This window comes from Onychostoma macrolepis, chromosome 04 (genome assembly GCF_012432095.1).
Source record: "Onychostoma macrolepis isolate SWU-2019 chromosome 04, ASM1243209v1, whole genome shotgun sequence".
Lineage (NCBI taxonomy): Eukaryota > Metazoa > Chordata > Actinopteri > Cypriniformes > Cyprinidae > Onychostoma > Onychostoma macrolepis.
Genome location: NC_081158.1, coordinates 21,133,401 through 21,152,319, shown reverse-complemented (window position 1 = coordinate 21,152,319; position 18,919 = coordinate 21,133,401). Strand labels below are relative to the sequence as shown.

The window sequence follows — 18,919 nt, the reverse complement described above, 5'->3', positions numbered from 1 at the left end:
CTATGTATATTATAGTAAATGGGGTCAGTTTTCATTTCATATGGACTTCAGCAAAAGCAAGTTATTGATCTTTTCAGCAATGACCTACTTACATCTTTAAGCACGTTTTCCCATTATGAAGGTTTCCGCACACAACTGCTGTGTTTTACAAGGAATCTATCGATGTCCCATTGCTGTGGGACAGGGCAATTCGTTTAGGCGTTGTGATGTATTACCAAGGCCTGACTGTGTTGTTGGGTCATTAGTTTACTTAATACTGAATCCCGGGGAGTGCTAAAATACTGTGTTCTCTCACACATGCATCACCTGCTGTGTGCATGTGTGTGTGTGCTACCGGCTACTGTTTTGCCTTTTCTTTTACAAAAGCCTTTGAGAAAGCGGAAAACCAATATATGCTTTGAAGACATAAGTTTGGGAGTGGACTTTAACCTGGTAGCTTTAATCATCTCGGACTGACAGGCAATTAAAGACATGACATGCATTTTATTAATACCGTCAGGCAAAGAGAACAGAGGTGATTCCATTCCAATACCTAGTTCACTGCTGTGGAAAGGCAATTTTATAGCAATTTTATAAGTTCACGTGAAGATGAATGAATATTGCTTGTGTTAAAAGCCCAAACTTTCAACTTTCAAAGTTTCGACACTAATCTATAATAATAACTATTATTATTATTATTATTATTTTGTTTGGAGCTTCTTTATTCACTCACTCAAAAATGAAAAGTCTTTTTGCATTTACTAAACATTTGCGTTTGTTATTTCAAATGTTTTTCAAATTACCCGTTTTTACTCAATTAAACTGCCATAATGTCTAGTTGGCTAGTAGAAAATTTGTAGACTACTTTTAAGGTACTTCTATGATCCTTTGTACATTTGACAGTTCCTGGTCATTGAATGGTTTTGTTGGAAAACGGCTACTTTCTAGAGAACGTCTCCTTTTGTTTTCCATTGAAGAAAAAAAAGTCATAAATGATGTATGACAGTCAGCTGCATAAATTGTTCTCATTGTGGTAAAGAATCAATACTGATTACTGATTCAAGTAAACTTATGACATATCTAGTCAAAGAGTGTTATATACACTACCAATGAAAAGTTTGGGGTCCGTCTTGACCCCCAATATTTCTATCTTACATTAATGGACGCATTATTGTGTGGGTTGCTCTCTCTTTCTCATCCATTGCTCCAGGTTCCATCAGTTGTCTGTGTCTTTCTCAGTCGCTCTCTTTCTTCTCTTGACACTCTCTCTTTTTGTTTCATCACGGTGCACTTTGAATTTCAGAATGTTTGTTTGCTTTGACGCAACTATATGCGCATTTCATAGACCCATTGTTCCTAGAGGCCTTCAGTCCTCCAACACTCGAATGGACGTCACTCTTGAGGAATGTTTTCAGATCAGTCGACTTCAAGGCTACAGTTGAAGTAACTCCAGAATTCAGGAGGCTGATTCTAATGCACAGCTTCATTACTTTGACCGGATTTAACCGGATGGTGCAGCAGTTGTATGCATGATAATTTAATTATCAGACGCTTGACAAACACATTTAATGAGTGCTCTCCAAAGCCGACCTGATCCTCGGCCCAATCCACAGCGCTGATCCTGCTGTACAGACCCACACACAAATATAGCCTCACCTGTCCAGACCGAGTATTTTTTGATGCTGTTTTTTTGCTTGATAATTGGATCAGTGACGTGACACCTTTATTAATTTCCAGATCTTTTTAATTATTCAAAAATACATAAAAATGCAATTCAGAGCTACAATGACTTGCATAACCCTCTTGTTGAATGTTTTCAATGTTTTTTTTTATTTCTGAATTTATGTTCATTCTGTTCTTTTTGGGGAGGACATAAGTCTTGCAGTTCAACCAACATTCATTAAAAAAAAAAAAAAAAGAAAATGGAAAGGAAAGGAAATGACAGACCCCTGCAGACCCTCATAAAGGTGTGTGATATGGTTAATAAGTTTCCTAAAATTTGTTTTTATGACAAGACTAGGTCAAATATCATCTGGTGTGACTCCCTAAAAAGAATAATAATTCATGATATGTTAGAGAAATAAACTTAAACATGAAATTTTCTCATTGAATTTAAACATTTTTAAAACATTTTCAAAACCATTTGTGACCAACATGAATAAAATACATGTTTTAAATTATATATTTTTTTTGTTTATTGTGATGGTTTATTTGTCATTGAGCTATATAGAGTTTAAAATGTGTAGTGCATATAAGAGGGGGGCACTATGTATGAGGGTATATAAACAAGAGCCTTTGTTTGCAGTACAATTATGGAGTTCCCCTCGGTCTGAGGTCGTCGGGGTCAAATAGGGGCTATGAAAAAGTCTTAATTGCTCATCCTGAGTGGAATGGTCAATGAGGCGGCTCTTGTAGACGTTAAATCGCAGCAGCTCACTTCATCTCTCTGATGCCTCCATTAAATTGCTCCCAATGGGACCGTCGCCTTAAGTCTTCCTCGCTAACGTGGAGAGCACAGGTGTTTACCAGATGCTGACGGGCAAAGGAAACGTACTACATCTAGATCTTTGAAGAACCATCTACAACTATTAGCTTTGCGTTGGAATAGATCCGGAACAGGAACACTTACTAAAATTGAAACCAGGATGGACAACTGCAAAATGGCAGAATCTGGGTTTACACATCTCCAACCTACCCAGACTAGATCTGCATTAATTAAGTAAGAGAGCCAAGGATTGGAAGTGTGGAGTATGATTACAATGGACATCCTGGACGTCTCCTCTCTCACACTTCATTACCATCCCAACATCTGCAGTGTGTCCTCCTCTCCTATCAGAAACAATGGCCTCCACAGGTGTCAGGAGGAGAAGAGAGGGGGTGTGCGCACATGTTTGTGTGTTTGCATCTAGTTTGGTAGTGTTCGCCAGCGACGACTCTGAAATGAACACCTGCGTTCACCGAAGAAAACATGGAGGGTGCCCAGGCATCCACAGAAAGACAGAAAGAGACAGTGAGGAGATGATGAAAATAAAGCTGTTTCGCTTGAATCTGGCAGGTTGATGCTCCTGGCAAACGGGAAGCATAATTAAACTATCAGAAGTAATTAAGAGAGGTTTCTCTGCCTAAAATGCGTTTAAAATCTCTTGCATGTATCTGCTCCAGATTCGCACGCAAACACACTCTATCAATTCAGCTCATTTTAAACTGATTATAATTGTGTTAGATTTGCCAGTTTTGAAATTATGTCTACAAAATCGTGCAAAGCCGCCTTGGAACAAACGTATAAATGTATTTCTTGTGAAACCCAACTTTTTAGGAAACAAACGATGGGGTGAATATCGATTTTATTCTCGTAATTAAACCTACGCTTGCGACAAAATGCAAAAGCACATCTCTCAAAGGCCTCCATTCATTAGCAGTGGCCTAATGGGTGTATTGTTCAACTAAGAGTGCGTATACTGTATGGAAGTTGAGAACAGGCAAGCGCTCATGTTAATGATGCTCAGTGGGTGCATCCAGTTCTCACAGCTTAAAGTACCCTTGACCTTTTGTTGGGCTGAGAGTCCTTGCTCAGGAGACATGCTTTGATCAAGGCCTTCCCTTCATTTGCACTCGTGTTTCTCTATGCAGTCTAAATACGTCTTGGTCTTTCTCAAGTTGGAGACATACTTTCAGTGTTGTTTTATTTTTCAAGGAGAGAATCATTTTGTGGTTGTACATTCAAGGAGGGGTAAAATCCTGTCTGCATCTGGAGGATATTGTAGTATTCAGGGGCTTGGGTTGAGGAGATAGATGAGTGGCATTTCAGTGTTAATGGCACTCTAGAAGGGAGCTGCGACCTTCATAACTTTGAGAAATTTGAAAGTTAGTGTGAAACCCACTATTTAGGACATAATAATTTTGCTTGGCCAATGTGATGTATTTTTACATCACATTGGCTATTGTACATCCAAATTTGATGTATTTTTAATTATATATTTTTTTTTATTGATGTATTTTATTGATTTACTGTTCTCTTTATGCATGTGTAAAGCATTTTAAAGTATCATATTCTATGGATTTTGCTATATCAATAAACCATTTACATATTTACTGCAATTTTATATGACCTACTTAATATTCTTGAGCTAAACTTTTTTTTTAACCAATTAATATTCATAAGCTAAGGTTTGTAATACGCTCTGCCAACGTTTCAGATTGTTTCTGCACCCCTGGATATACAGTATATACAAGTCTTATATACAAGGCAGTCTTGGATTATGAAGAAGACTTTTTGCCAACAAAAACTTTTGTTGAAAATGAGATTTGTTGGAATGGAAAATTGACTAAAGCCTTTGTTCGTGTTTGCATCAAGCATGCAGACTCAGTGATATCTTGTTTGAAATAGGCAGTGTTGGTTTTCCCTAGCACATTCTTGGTTTCTTTTCTTTCTTACTTTCTTTTTCTCTTTTTCTAATATAAGAAGAGTCAGTGAGTTGGCACTCAATTGTGGTTAGCAGGTGTAAGTGAGCTCTGTGTTCCTGGTTTACCTCATTAATGTGGCAGCTGAGAGCTCCATTCTTAATTTATTTTTCTGTGCTAAAGCAGACCCTCCTCTGCCACCAGCACATCTGAGATTATTGTATTAAGCACTCTTCTCTAGACCATTTTTTTCAAATCTGTCCGCCTTGCTGAATCCTGGCAACAGACTTTGGGAATAAGCTGATGCCCTAGTATGCTTCATGCTCCTTTAAGAAATTACATTGATGGCAATTTGTATTTCACAATGTTGTCCAACAAACACTGTACATATAAAGAGGTTTGAAAACAAATGAAGTAAATATGCTATATATCATAGTCCTAATCATATAGTAAAACCATGGTACTGAATAAATATTTTTGATATGGATTCTGATATCCAGGTGGCCAATGTATTGTGGATACATACATAATACAATGGACTACTTGCACATCTACTTCTGCATTCAACTTAATATGGCTCAGGTGTTTCTGATAAACAGAATAAGACAGATGATTACTAAGTTTTAGGGGTGTCAGTTGATTAAAACAATGAATCATGTTCTCTGTGTTAATATGAATTATATTAAACCTGCTGAAATGTTCCAAATGCACATTGCGAATAATAATTAGATAAATTTCCCTTCTAACCTGTAGCAGTCCAATGTTTGCAAAAAATTAAATAATTTAACAACACTGCGTCGTTAGCGTTGGTATTGTATCAGACACCTGCACTTAACATTATATGAAAATCAAGCTCAAATGGAGTTAATAATGTTTTTGACCAGAGAATGACGGAGATGGAGTGTTTTGTCTGTCGTTAGAACGGCTGTAACTGTTATGCAGTGCATAAGTGCATTAAGTGCATTATGCTTTCATCAACTTTTACAGGTTATATAACTTTGATTGTAGCTATATGGGCGCTTAGTTTTTTCTTGTTGTTTAATACACTTGGCCAAAATCTCAAATTAAGCGCTTATGCACACAATGCACAGGATATTTAAAACGTATATAGACAGCAAATAACTAATTCTTCTCCACTCTTCAAACACACAAAAACATTATCCTTTACTGACATAGTGTTTGAGTAAAGAAAACGCTGTACTATTCAAACACCAATTATTTATTCACCCTTGCATTGCGAAAAAGCAGAGATCTCATCTTCTCCAGGCTGTGCGCGGCGCGTCAATCAGAACGGAGGCGGGTGAAGTTACGAGGTCTCGCTGAGAGCTCGATGATCCAATGGCGTTACGAAGTTTTACTGACAAGTTATTTTAATGCTTATCATTGGTTTACTATTTTTAAAACTCTCTGATTTAAAATAATAAAAACGAATTATAAGCGACTCAAGTTTGGATAATTTTTCACAGCACCTGACTGGGCTAGGGTATGGCAACTGCCATACTCTGCCATACGCAAACGCCGCCCCTGCTCCCACACCTTGGATGACTTGGGTCGCACGGATTTCTCTGCCTCCGCCATGTATCTTTCCTCTACCTCCGCTCGTTTTTTTTTTTTTTTTTTTACTTTTTTTTTTTATTTATGAGGCGCCAAACTCTGCTAGCATCCGTGCGCGAGAGAGACCGAGTGTGTTCACTCCGCTCCGCGCTCAACTAAAGTTTTTTTTTTTTAATAATCAAACGTCTCCGCGTCGCGCGACACAACGAATCGATTATGAAATTCGTTGCCAACGCTTTTAGTAATAGATTTTTATCTATTTAATCGATTCGTTGTTGCAGCCCTACTTGTGTGTTGTGCTGTTATTATAGTCGATAGTTTAAATGAATGAATAAATAAATGTAACAATGTAAGATTTTGTTATATGTAATTAATCTAAAATAGTGATGCATTGACAGCACTACTACTATGAATATTAATTAGGAGTTTAAATAAAAAAAAAACTAAGTGATTAAAACATTTCATTCAAAAAAATAAAGATTTGTTCTGATATTATTCATCAGAATCTCTTCTCTTGTCCCTGGAAATGTCCCGATTTTAAGTCGTCTTGCAGACACTCATTTTAAAGGGATAGTTCACACAAAAATGAAAATTCTGTCATTAATTACTCACCCTCATGTCGTTCCAAACCCTTAAGACCTTCATTCATCTTGAGAAAACAAATTAAGATATTTTAATGAAATCCGAGAGCTTTCTGAAAACAAAAAAAAAATGAATGTATAAGCAAGGATGTAGTTAGATTGTGGAAATGACAATATTGAAAGATAACTAAGAAAAGCTCATTTGTCCTTTTCATGTAGCCTCAGTTAAGCTGTTATTTATTTGTATATATTCAGTTCAAATCATGGCTACTCACTGTAGGACCTTCACCATAGACAACATATTTTCTTTGTAAAATAAATAGACTATACAAGAAGATCTGGTCCCGTTTAAAAGCTCCATTGTGCTTGCAGAACATTATAGCAATGGCTAGTATTTATTGTGTATACAGACATTGCCATGGGAACAGTTGTGCCCATGGGAATTGAGCTATTATGCCTTTAAAGAGAAGAGAGGCTCAATCAATAAGCCACCCAAGAACCATCTGACCTGAGATGACAGATTGGAATACTGTTTGCAAGGTGGACATTGTCTTATTGTTTTAACTCTGGTTCAGAGGTCATACAACAGTCTGCTCATTTTGAGCTAGCGTCCCCAAGAGGGCAGTATTATGCTCTATGTAAACTGCATAGTGATCAGCCGTCACTGATTACGCAACGGAATCCATCCTGATTCTTAGCAGCAACTGATATGTGAGATTTGATATTGTTGCTCTATTGTTTTACTCCTTGAGCAATCCATCATCTTCAGTGGCAGATCTCTGTGGATGCTGTGACAGAAGCGTGTGCACTTGCCGTGCACATTCAGGCAACACGGGGAGTACACATGCATGTAGTATGCTGTGAGCTGGAGAGATATGGCAGATAAACCCAATGTGGCATGAGATAATAACGGCTTTAGCAAAACACAGAGGTGAAAATATGGAAAAATCCCACACTCCCCCCACCTTGGATCAATAAGCTTACATTTATGTGGCAAGCATACGCACAGGTCGCTGTCATTCTCACCTCTCCTCTAGCGCCAGTTGGCTGACTCTCAATTTTCTCTGTCAAGGAGCTGAATATAAACCATCTACCTGCAGTGCACTGTGAGATCCAATACACATCTGTTTAAATAAAAAAAGACAGCAAGAGACACGTCCCCCTCTAAAGGTTTGCTGTTTGGAGCAGACGGCTTAACAAGGGTAATCATTAAGCTTTGAGTCTGTTTGCGCTGGGTTTGATTTCCTGCCTGGCTGCCTGTGTAAGCACACACACTTCCTGTTCCATCAATACCATCCCGAACACTACATCATACACATTTAGGGAGATGTTTGGAGATGGCTTTCCCAAAGGATGCTGCATTAGCATCTTATTGTGTGATGTTGAAGGATGGTCTCAGTTGCACTGATTCCAAAAAGCTGTTCTATACAACTTAGTATTGGTTTGTCATTGTTTTCTTAAAGATCAAGTGTGTAATTCCAGTTTCACTAAGACAATATTTAAGCGGAATTATAAAAATAATTTTACCAAACACTGCCATTGGTCAGATAAATAGATGTTCTATGTTGATATGTCTCAAAACAGTTGATGTCTCAAAAATGTTGTGGTGCTGCAAACAATCAACCAAAGGGTGGTTTGTGGATGGTTTGCTTAGCAATACAGTGCAGATAAATGGTTTACAGTATATGGTGTATGGTTTTATCTTTTTAATCATAATCAAAACAAAATGCAAATTATTGCGCTTCCTGGAAATGACTTTCTTTTTCCATTGACATAATTTATGCCAGATAGATAATGTTAACTAGATACCATAATACCATAATTTAGGTACTATTTTATCAAAATGCCTAGTTCTGTCATGAAACTCTAGATGGTGCACGCTGATTGGTCCTTTACGCAAACGTTAAACTACTTGGCACAATCTGATTGGTTCATGTTGGATACGCAGCCAATGAGCTTGCTGCTTTACATTTAAATGGCTGGTTAGCATTCACTAGAGCCTTTCGCAGTACTCATTCAGAGTTCCTCTGAAACCCTCCACCTTCCCCAGCTCCACCTGTATAGATCTGCTACAGGGTTATTATATATGCTATTTGTGCAGCAGCAGTATGTCTTAAAGTTCCTGTACTTGCTTGGCAGCGGCAATAATCTACAACAACAGCAATAACCAACAGCAGCAGCAATTCAGCAGCGTAGCAAAACTAGTCTGCCAAGACCAAATACATTAACATTGTCATATCCATAACCATGCTAAAATCTTCAGAGAGTTGTCATGACAGAACTTACATTCTGTCTAGCACTGTTCTGGTATGCAACAACCACTTATCACAATCCAATCCTAATGGACAAAATCAAGTCCAACCCTACGTGTATTCTTGTTGGATATCCTATTTCACTCATACATGTTGCATTTTAGTTTTAAAATGAATGGCAATTCTCATTGACTGCAACATAGAAAAAAGAGGTTATGGAATAATATTCAAGGTATTGAGAGCGTACACGAAAAGCAAAACCTGACCTGTATCTGTGTGTGTTCAGAAACTGAGTGGATGTCATTAATGGCCAACAGCTTATTCTATTGCTGAGAGGCTTTGCTAATGTAAACTGTCAGATGGAACATATTGCTGCCTGAAGCGCATGCGTACAACGGAAAAATGAACCGTCACAGCGTGAGAGCGGTATTAGACGGAGTGTGAAAAAGAGAAGGGAAGAGAATGAGGTCAAGAGGGAGAGAGAAACAGAGAGAGAGAGACCAATATAGCACAAAGGGAGCGATCCTGGTATTCCATGCATCAGACCTGAGTGCTCTGAAGTGTGTAGCGGAAGTGCATTCAACCTGCAGTAACTCCACCCCTCTTTACCTTTTCGCCATTTTCCAGACTCAGGCAGTGTTTCTCACTGAAAGGCATGACCTTGACGACAATTCAAACCATTCTCATTCCAACCCCTCCATTTGGTAATGCCAAAAATCACAATGCCTAAACTCAACGCAACAAATATACAAATCAGCTGATTTAGAAAATGCCGTCTGTGTTTAAAAACTCATTAATGTTGTTCCAAATTGGTTTGTAGGCAAGCTGAGCTCAAGCTGTGTTTATTGTGGTGGCTTTTTGTAGTCCCTTTAGGCCACCGCTCCGCCCCCCACTCCCCTCCCAGGCTGAGCATCTGGACCAGGGGAGGGGCCAGGCAGCTGCTCCGGGCTCACTGGGCATTTGCATACAGTTTCTTTGGGAATGCCCTTGACTGACTCCTCAAGGGGACCTGGGCTGCATCTACACTACGAGAGAGAGAGGGGAGAAAGAGCAGCCTTAGGAGGCATTTACACGGGATGTGTGCTTCCGTTCTGATTGGTCTGTTGCTTTTAAACTGGCATTTTATATATCTGATGCACTAACAGCAATTTTTCTATTCACTGCTTTTTTTATGAATAAAAAGTAGTGGGATGTATCTTACGACCCAAGACGTTCATCTAGCGTATGTTTATATATACTAACAATTAGATTATAAAACAATTAGACTATTTGTAGTCCCAATGCTATCAGTTATCAGCTGTGAACTGGTGTGTCAACCCCTGTAGTGTAGAGCAGCAGCAGCGTGTGTGTGTGTGTGTATGTGTGTGTGTAAAAAACAAACACACAAAATGTATGTATAGTTCTAGATTTTATTGATACAATGGGTTTGGTTCAGGACCTAGATTTTTGCATTTTACATCATGCGGCTGTCTGCGATCGTATCGAAACTGACCTGTGATGCATTTTAGGTCGCATCCCACTGGTGGAGAACCTTTCAGTACAGTTAATAACCAGCTGGTATTCCTTTACAAATATAACCTTAGTCACGTAAAAAAAAAAAGAGATGCTCATCCCTGTTCATGAAAGACAAAAGCAGAGGAAGAGAATGTTTGTTGAGTAAAGAAACCAAATGTATGTACAAGAGAGCGCTTGTGTCACAGCAAATGAGTGAGTGCCTGGAGAGAGAGAGAGAGAGAGAGAGAGAGTGCGCATGTGTGACGAGAGAGAATGACAGTGTGTGTGAAAGAAAGAGATAGGAAAAGGGAGGGTGTCGGGGGTAGGTGGGCGGGAAGACGAGTAGGAAGGCTGCGAGAGAGAGAGAAATTCAGTGCTGCGTGTCAGAGCCGTGTGTAAGAGAGAGAGAGAGAACGCGTGTGCACAGGGCATTCATATTTCTACAGGACAAACGGAGGTGTTTTCACTCAATTCTATTTCAGCCTCCACCTCCTGCTCTTCCTGCCTTCCAGCTCTGAACAAAAACCCAGGAGTGACTACTGACCGCCAGGTAGGGACACTTGAGTGTACTGAGAACAGTGTTTCCCTCTATGTGTGTGTGTGTATGTGTGTGTGTTTGTGTTAGTTAACTCTAACCTCTTTACTGAACTGTTTTAGAAGATTCTACTTCAAATGAGTCTCTGCTTTGGGATTTAAAGTCTTGAAATGGCTTAGATGACAATATTTGACTCCACTCATATGATGTGAATACTACACTACGTACCCTATGTGCATGCATATGTGTTGTGATTACATGCTCAGCCATGTGAAAGGCTTTTGCATTTCATTACCGAGTGAAAACTGTCCATAATAACACTTACTAGAGCGTGAGACACACTGCTTCCAGTGCCTCGTGACGGCTGATTCCAGGAGGAATAACTTCACTAGCTTTCTGCCGCCTACTGCCGCTCTCACTAATTCTGACACTGGCAATGAGGAGGTCATCTTCAAGCGTCTCTCACCTTGCCTGGACCTTTTCTTTGAAAACTGTCAGTTTGAGGGCAGGGAGAGGGTCTATTGTTTACACAGCGCATTTAAGAGGATGGACTATCTGCTTTCTCTGAAAGAGCAGACATAAGTGTATAGGCAGGCAGAGAAACAAGGATTGTCTGTCATTACAGTGGTGAAATTGTTATTTATGTGCTTTGTGATTGTACCCTACACACCCCTTCCCCCACATGCCCACACGTATCTCTCATCTCATACCCCTTTTTCCCAGTGGAGTTTGCAGCCCCTGACGTATGGAGTGATCAAACCTCAAGGCGCTTTCACCTTTCGTACAATCATTTTTCCCCGCCTTTCACACTCTCAGTGATGTCAAACCACACCTAATTGACGGATCTCTTCCGGTTTCACAATTTTTCAGCCCCTTCCTCCATTAGCTCGTGGTCTAAAGATGGAACAAAGGGGCTGCTGGATTGCAGTTAACGCACAATTGTTCCCTCATTTCAAAACATGAAAGAGAGTAAGAGTGGCTTATTTCGGAGCTTCAAACAACTTCTCTCCATTTGGTTCCATTCTCCTGCCTGGCATAATCCTCAAAAGCCACTGCATGCCATCCGTCTCTTTTTTTTTTTTTTTTTTTTTAAATGGCTCTTTTCTTAATCAAAGCAAACTGCACTCTGATTCCTTTTCTTTTTCCCCGAAAGGCTGTTTTTACATCAATTTATGTCATAGTCCTTGATTTTGTATATTAATTTGTACTTTTAAAGTGGCACAGAAGGCATCACAGATGTTCATTTGGCTGTAAATACAATTGACCACCTTGGTCTAGTTAGAGTTTAAACTGCCACCCCTCTTGTTTGGTTCAGTACCATGGAGACTGGTTTGAATTGAGTCCATTGTCAATGAGTGCAGAAATAAACAATCTGTGTGTGTGTGTGTGTGTGTGTGTGTGTATCCAGCTGTGGCGCCAGATCTCACACAGCATCAATAGTTAATGAGTGATGCTGGCAAGAGCTCTATTGATATGTCTGTTTTTGTTTTCCTAACGGCTGTGTAATTTATATGAGCTTTATATTTGACAGAAACTAGAACAAAACATGACCGTAACAGGGCTGTAAAACCAGCATAGATATGGATGGGGACAGGGGTTGACTTGTAGGAGTCAGTGAAGAGTCGTAAATATGCCGTTGCAGTCTTGATTGAACAAATCAATGTCATGCAGAGAGAAAACCCACATGCTTTTGTGAGAAAGAAAGACCAAACTGAAACAAATCTAGATGTGAGAGGTTGCTTGTTTGTGTGCATATGCATTGCAGTGACAAGTGTGAGTCTGTATGAGTGTTTCCCCCTTTTTGGACTGTATCTGAGCTTCACTTGCCGTTAGCGGGATGTTTTTTTTTTCTCCCTCTCCTCACGAGCTCACGAACTGCGCCTTGTGATTGGTCGTCTCTCTCACACTCCACGGGAAGAAATGACAGAGTGGAATTAAGGTCACATGATCAGCGATGTGGGATTCGGCACTCACAATCTCCTCTTTTTAATCTCCCTTATAGACTCTCTCTCTTTCTGTATCTCTCTCTTGCTGCGGATTTGGATTATCTGATGGATTTATCCTGCTGTCAAAAATTAGCTGTATGATTGTCTGCTTAGTGTATACGCTTACCAAGCAGCTGGTTCAAGCCATAAATCCTAATAAAAATAAATAAATAGAGAGAAAAAAATACATATCTGCAGATGGCCATATTGGAGCACAGCACTGTGTGTAGTCTTAACCATGTGCATACTTTACAGCTATGGAAGCTAAGAATTGTATTATAGTTCCAGGAATTAATTAATCTGCTATTTTCTACCGTTTACTGTTCAACCCAAAATCAAATGGGATTTCACACAGGGGTTGCTCTTGCATTCAAAGAAAGGTTGCCTAGAATCCTAGTCAAAAATAAATAAATGAGTATAATTATAGTATTCCTATTGAATTTTTTGTTAATTTGGATCCAATCCAAAATGATGCTGCTAATAAGAATTGTGTATAAATCAAATGAGATCGTGTAACTGAAAACTGAAATCTCAATATTTCAAAGGTTACATTGGTTTTGACTTGTCTTAGCAGTGCTCATGGCATAAGACAATAGGCACAGACATCAGTCTGACGCTTACGTAGATAAACAATTTAAAAAATGCAACAGACGAAATGCAAGAAACGCCCTCTTAGGTGCTGAGGAGACTGTTGACAGCTCTGAGCAAACAAGCCTCATAGCCGCCCACAGAGTGTGCGCTTTTCCACACTCTTCAACACGACACAGAGCTTTCAGCACCTCTTGCTTTTGGACAGCGCCACCTGCCTTAACTCTTTCAGCACCGGACAGCGACACGCTTCCAGGCTTTAAGTGATTGGGCTGTTTTCAGAACCACTGTTCAGAGGACAGCGACAATGTCATCGTCCGTTCTGTCACTATACAAGTTCCTCTACATTTACCTTTTGCTCTTTCCATACCAAGAAGGTCAGAAATGAATGCTTGGAAGAAAAAAATGCCATCTAAAATTTAAAATGTGGTTGCAAACATTTTCAGATGTTTGAGCTATAATGTACTTTTCATTCTTATTAATTTGCTGTTGTAAACAATGGACCCTTCAAGCATTACATAACGCAGTGACAACTGATGTTGACTCATGCTGCCATTCTATAGACTCTAAGCAGGATGAAAATCAATGTGGCACCTATGTAGTGCATATGTGTTTAGCATGTTAGCTATATCATTTTGGTCACGCATATGTATGGGACGTGCTAAATAATGAAATGCTCTTGTGTAAGATAAAATTGCTGCACATAGAGCTAAAGCTGTTACTTTTAAGCCAGCATGGTGTATTTCATGGTCAGAATCGATGTAATTAATGCGGCCTTGGTCATACTGAATATGATGTATTGTTCACCAAGCTTCTGACAATTCACCCTATTGATTTTAATACCTAATTTTTTTTTTGTACATTGTGAATACGTGCTAGACATGAAAGCCGAGCAATAATGTAGACCAGTGATTCAGATTTATTGTTCACTTAAAAGTTCCCACCGATTCAGAAATGACGACTGGAGTAATTTAATGCATGTTGAGCTTCAATCATTTGATAATTTAATGTTGTGGAGCCTGACTCATGTTTTCCAGAATTGTTCAATTTGATCTGTACAATAAGAAAAATAAAAGCACATGACATAAGCTGACCTTGAATATCTCTTAACTCCTCAAAAGCTGGACTAAAAGCGGCAGTGCTGAAGGGAACCAGTAAATATAACGTGAAGACGCATGTCCACAGTCTGTCGCACGCAAACAGAACGGCTCCTCTCAGTCTGCGAGTCAACCCACCCTGCTGATGTCTCATGATGGTGATGATCATCACAGGTCAAAAGCTGTTTGCTTGTAGATGGATAGCAGGACAGTAAAGCCAACCCTTGTAAGCCTGTCACCTAATTGAGACAGCATGGTGTTGCGGACTGTGGTCATTTGCATGTGTATATTTGCATAATTGAATAGGCATGAGTTAAGTGCATTTCAGCAAGCTGTTAATAACATGGCCCCTGCACCGCCAGATATATTCATTCCTGGGTTTTTTTCTCCTCCATACCGCCATGAAGAGACGCTTTCAGTCCCCCTCGACTGTCTTTTCCTTCCTTTTCTCCTTCTCTCTGTGTCCTTCACTCTGTCGGTGAGCAGACTAAAGTTGAGGTTGGTTTCCTCTTCCCCTGAGGGCATCTGATGCCGTATATGCTGTCCACAATCTACCAGATCATTCTGACCACTCTTACTCAAGGAGCTCTGCAGGTCTTGACCAGTGCATTCGACTGTGAAGATTCAAAGGCAAAAAAGACAATGGATTATATCTGAAACAATTGGCTTACTGATTTTTCAGCGGCTGCACTTGAGAACGTCTCTCAAAAGGTCCAGGTGCATGTTCACTGGATTTGTTGCACAGGTGGAGCAAGCAATGCGTCTAACAGATGAGACCGATAGAAAAGAACAGCGAAATGTTGGATGGAGATTCTTTATATATATTTTTTTTATTTTGCTCCAGCTGTTGTTTTTTTTTGCATTGGAGCGTATAAACAGGGCACTGACGGATTCTGTGAGCATAAATAGGACTACTTGCTTTTTTTTAACTTCCTGTTCCCTGCCAATGAACTGACCTCTGTTACTGTTTAAACAGCCAGTAACATGTAATTTTTGTGTCGTCAACCAATTAGATGAGATTTCCTACTGCTTGTCCTCTTGCGGTTACCTAAAATGTTACATAACATTTTTGGTGTGGGGTACGAACATGCTATTACACATCTGCTCATACACTCTTAAAGGGTTAGTTCACCCCAAAATGAAAATGCTGTCATTAATTACTCACCCTCATGTCGTTTCAAACCCGTAAGACCTTCGTTCATCTTCGGAACACAGATTAAGATGTTTTTGATGAAATCGGCGAGCTATCTGACCCTCCATAGACAGCAACACAACTGAAATGTTCCCAGGTCCAGAAACGTAGTAAATACATCGGTAAAACAGTCCATGTGACGTCAGTGGCTCAACTTCAGTTTTGCAACACTATGAGAATACTTTTTTTTTTGCACAAAGAAAACAAAAATAACAATTTACTCAACCATTCTTCTCCCCCGAGTTACGTCTTCCGCCATTTTCATCTATCGGAACTTTTGTAAGTCTAAGTCAAAAAAGGAAGTGGAATTGAACGCATTGCATTGTGGTATACATAATCTCAAACAACGTGCTCTGTTTACATCATCTAGGAATTCATGCATGAAAATCGCATTCTGTGAACATTAAATATATGTACTACATACTGTGGCAGTATTGGTAGTCTGTTATCATTCTATTTCAAACATAACCATGTTCCACTTAATTAGTTTGATTAAAAATTATGCAGTGTATGCAAGCCATGTTGCCATATGTCTCCAGAGTAATTTTGTGCTATACATTCTTATTTAACACCTGCACATGTTAATTAGATTTAAAAAGCATTGGCTTATGCATGCAAGACATATTGTCATGTCCCAGGAGTAATCATTTTTTGTTAGGAATGTTATTCGTATGTATAGCATATAAATATATGAAGCCTATACATAAGCCACAAGCATAAAAGATGTTGACTATGAAGAAGGGAACCTTGTACGTGATTAGTTCAGTGTTTAACAGAGGTCACACAGTGTGCATCAACCTTTCAGATGAGTCATATGTTGACTTCCTTATGGGTCATTGAGCTAAATCACTTCATTCTACACAGTTGACACGTACTTCCTGACCTCCAAATAACACTAATGACCTTCCGATTGTAAGATCTCTAATCTCTGACACCCTCCAGTCTCCAGTTGCTTTTATAGCTGTGCATTTACAATGGCTCAGAGCTGCATGTCAACTAAGTCAAGATCCTCCAGTCACTGTGCCCTAATTAAAGGCAAGGGAGTGCTTTCTTAAGAGCCTAGTGATGGATTGAAATCTTAAGAGTCATGACTGTATCGATGAGAGGAAAGGAGTCCTTCTTATCTCTAAATGTTCTCCTTTTTCTTCCTCCGTTTGCGAGCACGCTTCTGCTTGCCGGCATTGACATGTTCGCTGGGGAGAAAGATTATGCGGGAGTGGAGAGTAATTACGGCTCTAAGCCAGCCATTTGTGAGGCCTTATCAGTCAAATGATCGCGGTGTGGATCACATTAAAACACAAAGGCCGAGGCATGTCCTAAATGCAGTTTTCCATGACCCGTTACTCCATCTTATCTTCTGATGGCAGAACGTTTTCTTCTGTATCACCCTTGACCAATTTCCGAAAGGGTATTTAGAGTATGAGGAAGTTTATATGACAATATAGCTGTTTTTAACCCAGAAATATTGCCTATATGCATACTCGTGAATCATCAAGTGAATTCGAAACTTTCTTCATTGTATTGGATTATGAATGCAGATTCACAGTACATAATATACATTTTGTATCACATTAGATAAATCCATTATATGATTTGACAAGCCTCATTTGAATCCATTGTGACATAATCAATAAAAGCAACCCTGTCCTTACACAGAAAGTTTAATATCCTTACATACAATACATCTGAATGTGGCTCAGCTGTTATAAATGTTCTGTTTTATAATAGCTGACATACAAACACCTGTGATTGCACATAAATGCTGTATGCTCATATAGGTTGTCACATACTGTAGGATATAGTTTTTTTTTTTTTTTTCTTGGCATTGTATCATATCCTTTTACTTACACGGCCTAAAGTCATCTGAAGAAGCTTGTGTTTTAATGTATGTGAAGAAGTTATAACCTTGTCAGTTCTGCAGGAGCTGGGTGATAGTTCAACCAAAGATGAAAATTCTGTCATCATTTCCTCACCCTCATGTTGCTCCAGATGACGTAATGACACGGGGGTGAGTAAATGACGGAAATGTCATTTTATGCCTGAACTGTGCCTTTAAATTTAATAGCAATCAGAAGCTTTTTACCTCTCTAAAGACCTTGACTCTGGATCCAGTGTCTTGAGCTGAGCAGAGAAATGAGTAAATGAGAAAAAAAACACATCCTGAGGCCACATCACATCTCGCTCTCTCTCTTTCTCTCACCATCTCATCATGATTAACGGCAGCAGATAAATTTCATGCATTATTCATCCACTCTGCCACCTTCACCTGCAGAGTTGAGGCTGATTTTCAGGTGCCGCTTTGTTCCTAAAAAACTTTAGCCACAATGACAGTTTGATAAAATCAGCTCCCGCAGGGCCAGTGTTCTCACTCATTTAGCTCTTACTGGCAGGCCGAGTCACTCCTAAAGCTTGTGGATCTGCCCGCGAGCTCTTTTCCATCTGGAGAGATAACCAAAAAAGATCAAAATCAAAAGCATGTTGAAGAAAGTTGAAGAATCAGCTTCAACACAGAATGCTACAGTCCTTGATGTACTCAGATTATACCCACATTAATCCATATTCACAAGTAAATTTATATCACAGTAGTGGCACACATCATTTGTGTCATTTTATTTTTAATATATTTAGTGTGAAATAAAATATATGATTTTTCATTACATATGGGTTTAACATCAGTGCAAAAAATAGCTGTATGAATTTAACTCTTGAGTTGAAGGTTAAATGTGTCATTTCTGTGTAAATCGTGCCACTAAATGGAATTGTGACATTTTAAGAGTTTTATTTATTTTTATTTTTATTTTTGCCAGACAACATACAGTATACAGCCACTTATGCCATGGTCTGTCTGAATACTCAAGTCTGATTGGCTGGCAGGTGTTGATTAAATTCATTTAACTGCACAGGTAGTTGCAGGTCAGTTTAATCACGTTCCATATTAATACGCTTCCTATAAACATTGGTAACCATAGTAACATACAGTTACAGTTGAATAGTAATACAGATGAAAATAACCGTCATTTTCCGGTCAAATATTGCAGCGCAAATATTATTAACATCTTTAATATGTGAATGCTGGCAAATGGCCATGGCATAAACGGGATAATCAACGGCTAGCTGTGCACGATTTGAATGCACTTCGCGGAGGCTGCGCGTCGGTTGGTTCTTCGTCCCCAAGTCGTGCATTCAAATCGTTTAATGCACAGCTAGCACAGCTACCCTTACATATAGTCCTGGAAAGCATATAATAAGCCATGCAGCCCA

General features: G+C 39.2%; 1 protein-coding gene across 9 annotated transcripts in view; it reads left to right on the top strand.

Moving 5' to 3' along the window:
• Nucleotides 1-18,919, top strand: part of syt1a (synaptotagmin Ia) — a 223,931-nt gene that overhangs the window by 130,776 nt on the left and 74,236 nt on the right. For 2 of the 9 annotated variants that reach the window (XM_058773084.1, XM_058773082.1), the window contains exon 4: nt 10,744-10,811. The exons of the other annotated variants lie outside the window; for them this stretch is intronic. The gene's annotated coding sequence lies outside the window, so the exon portion shown is untranslated. The remainder of the gene's footprint in view (nt 1-10,743; nt 10,812-18,919) is intronic. 9 annotated transcript variants of the gene reach the window in all.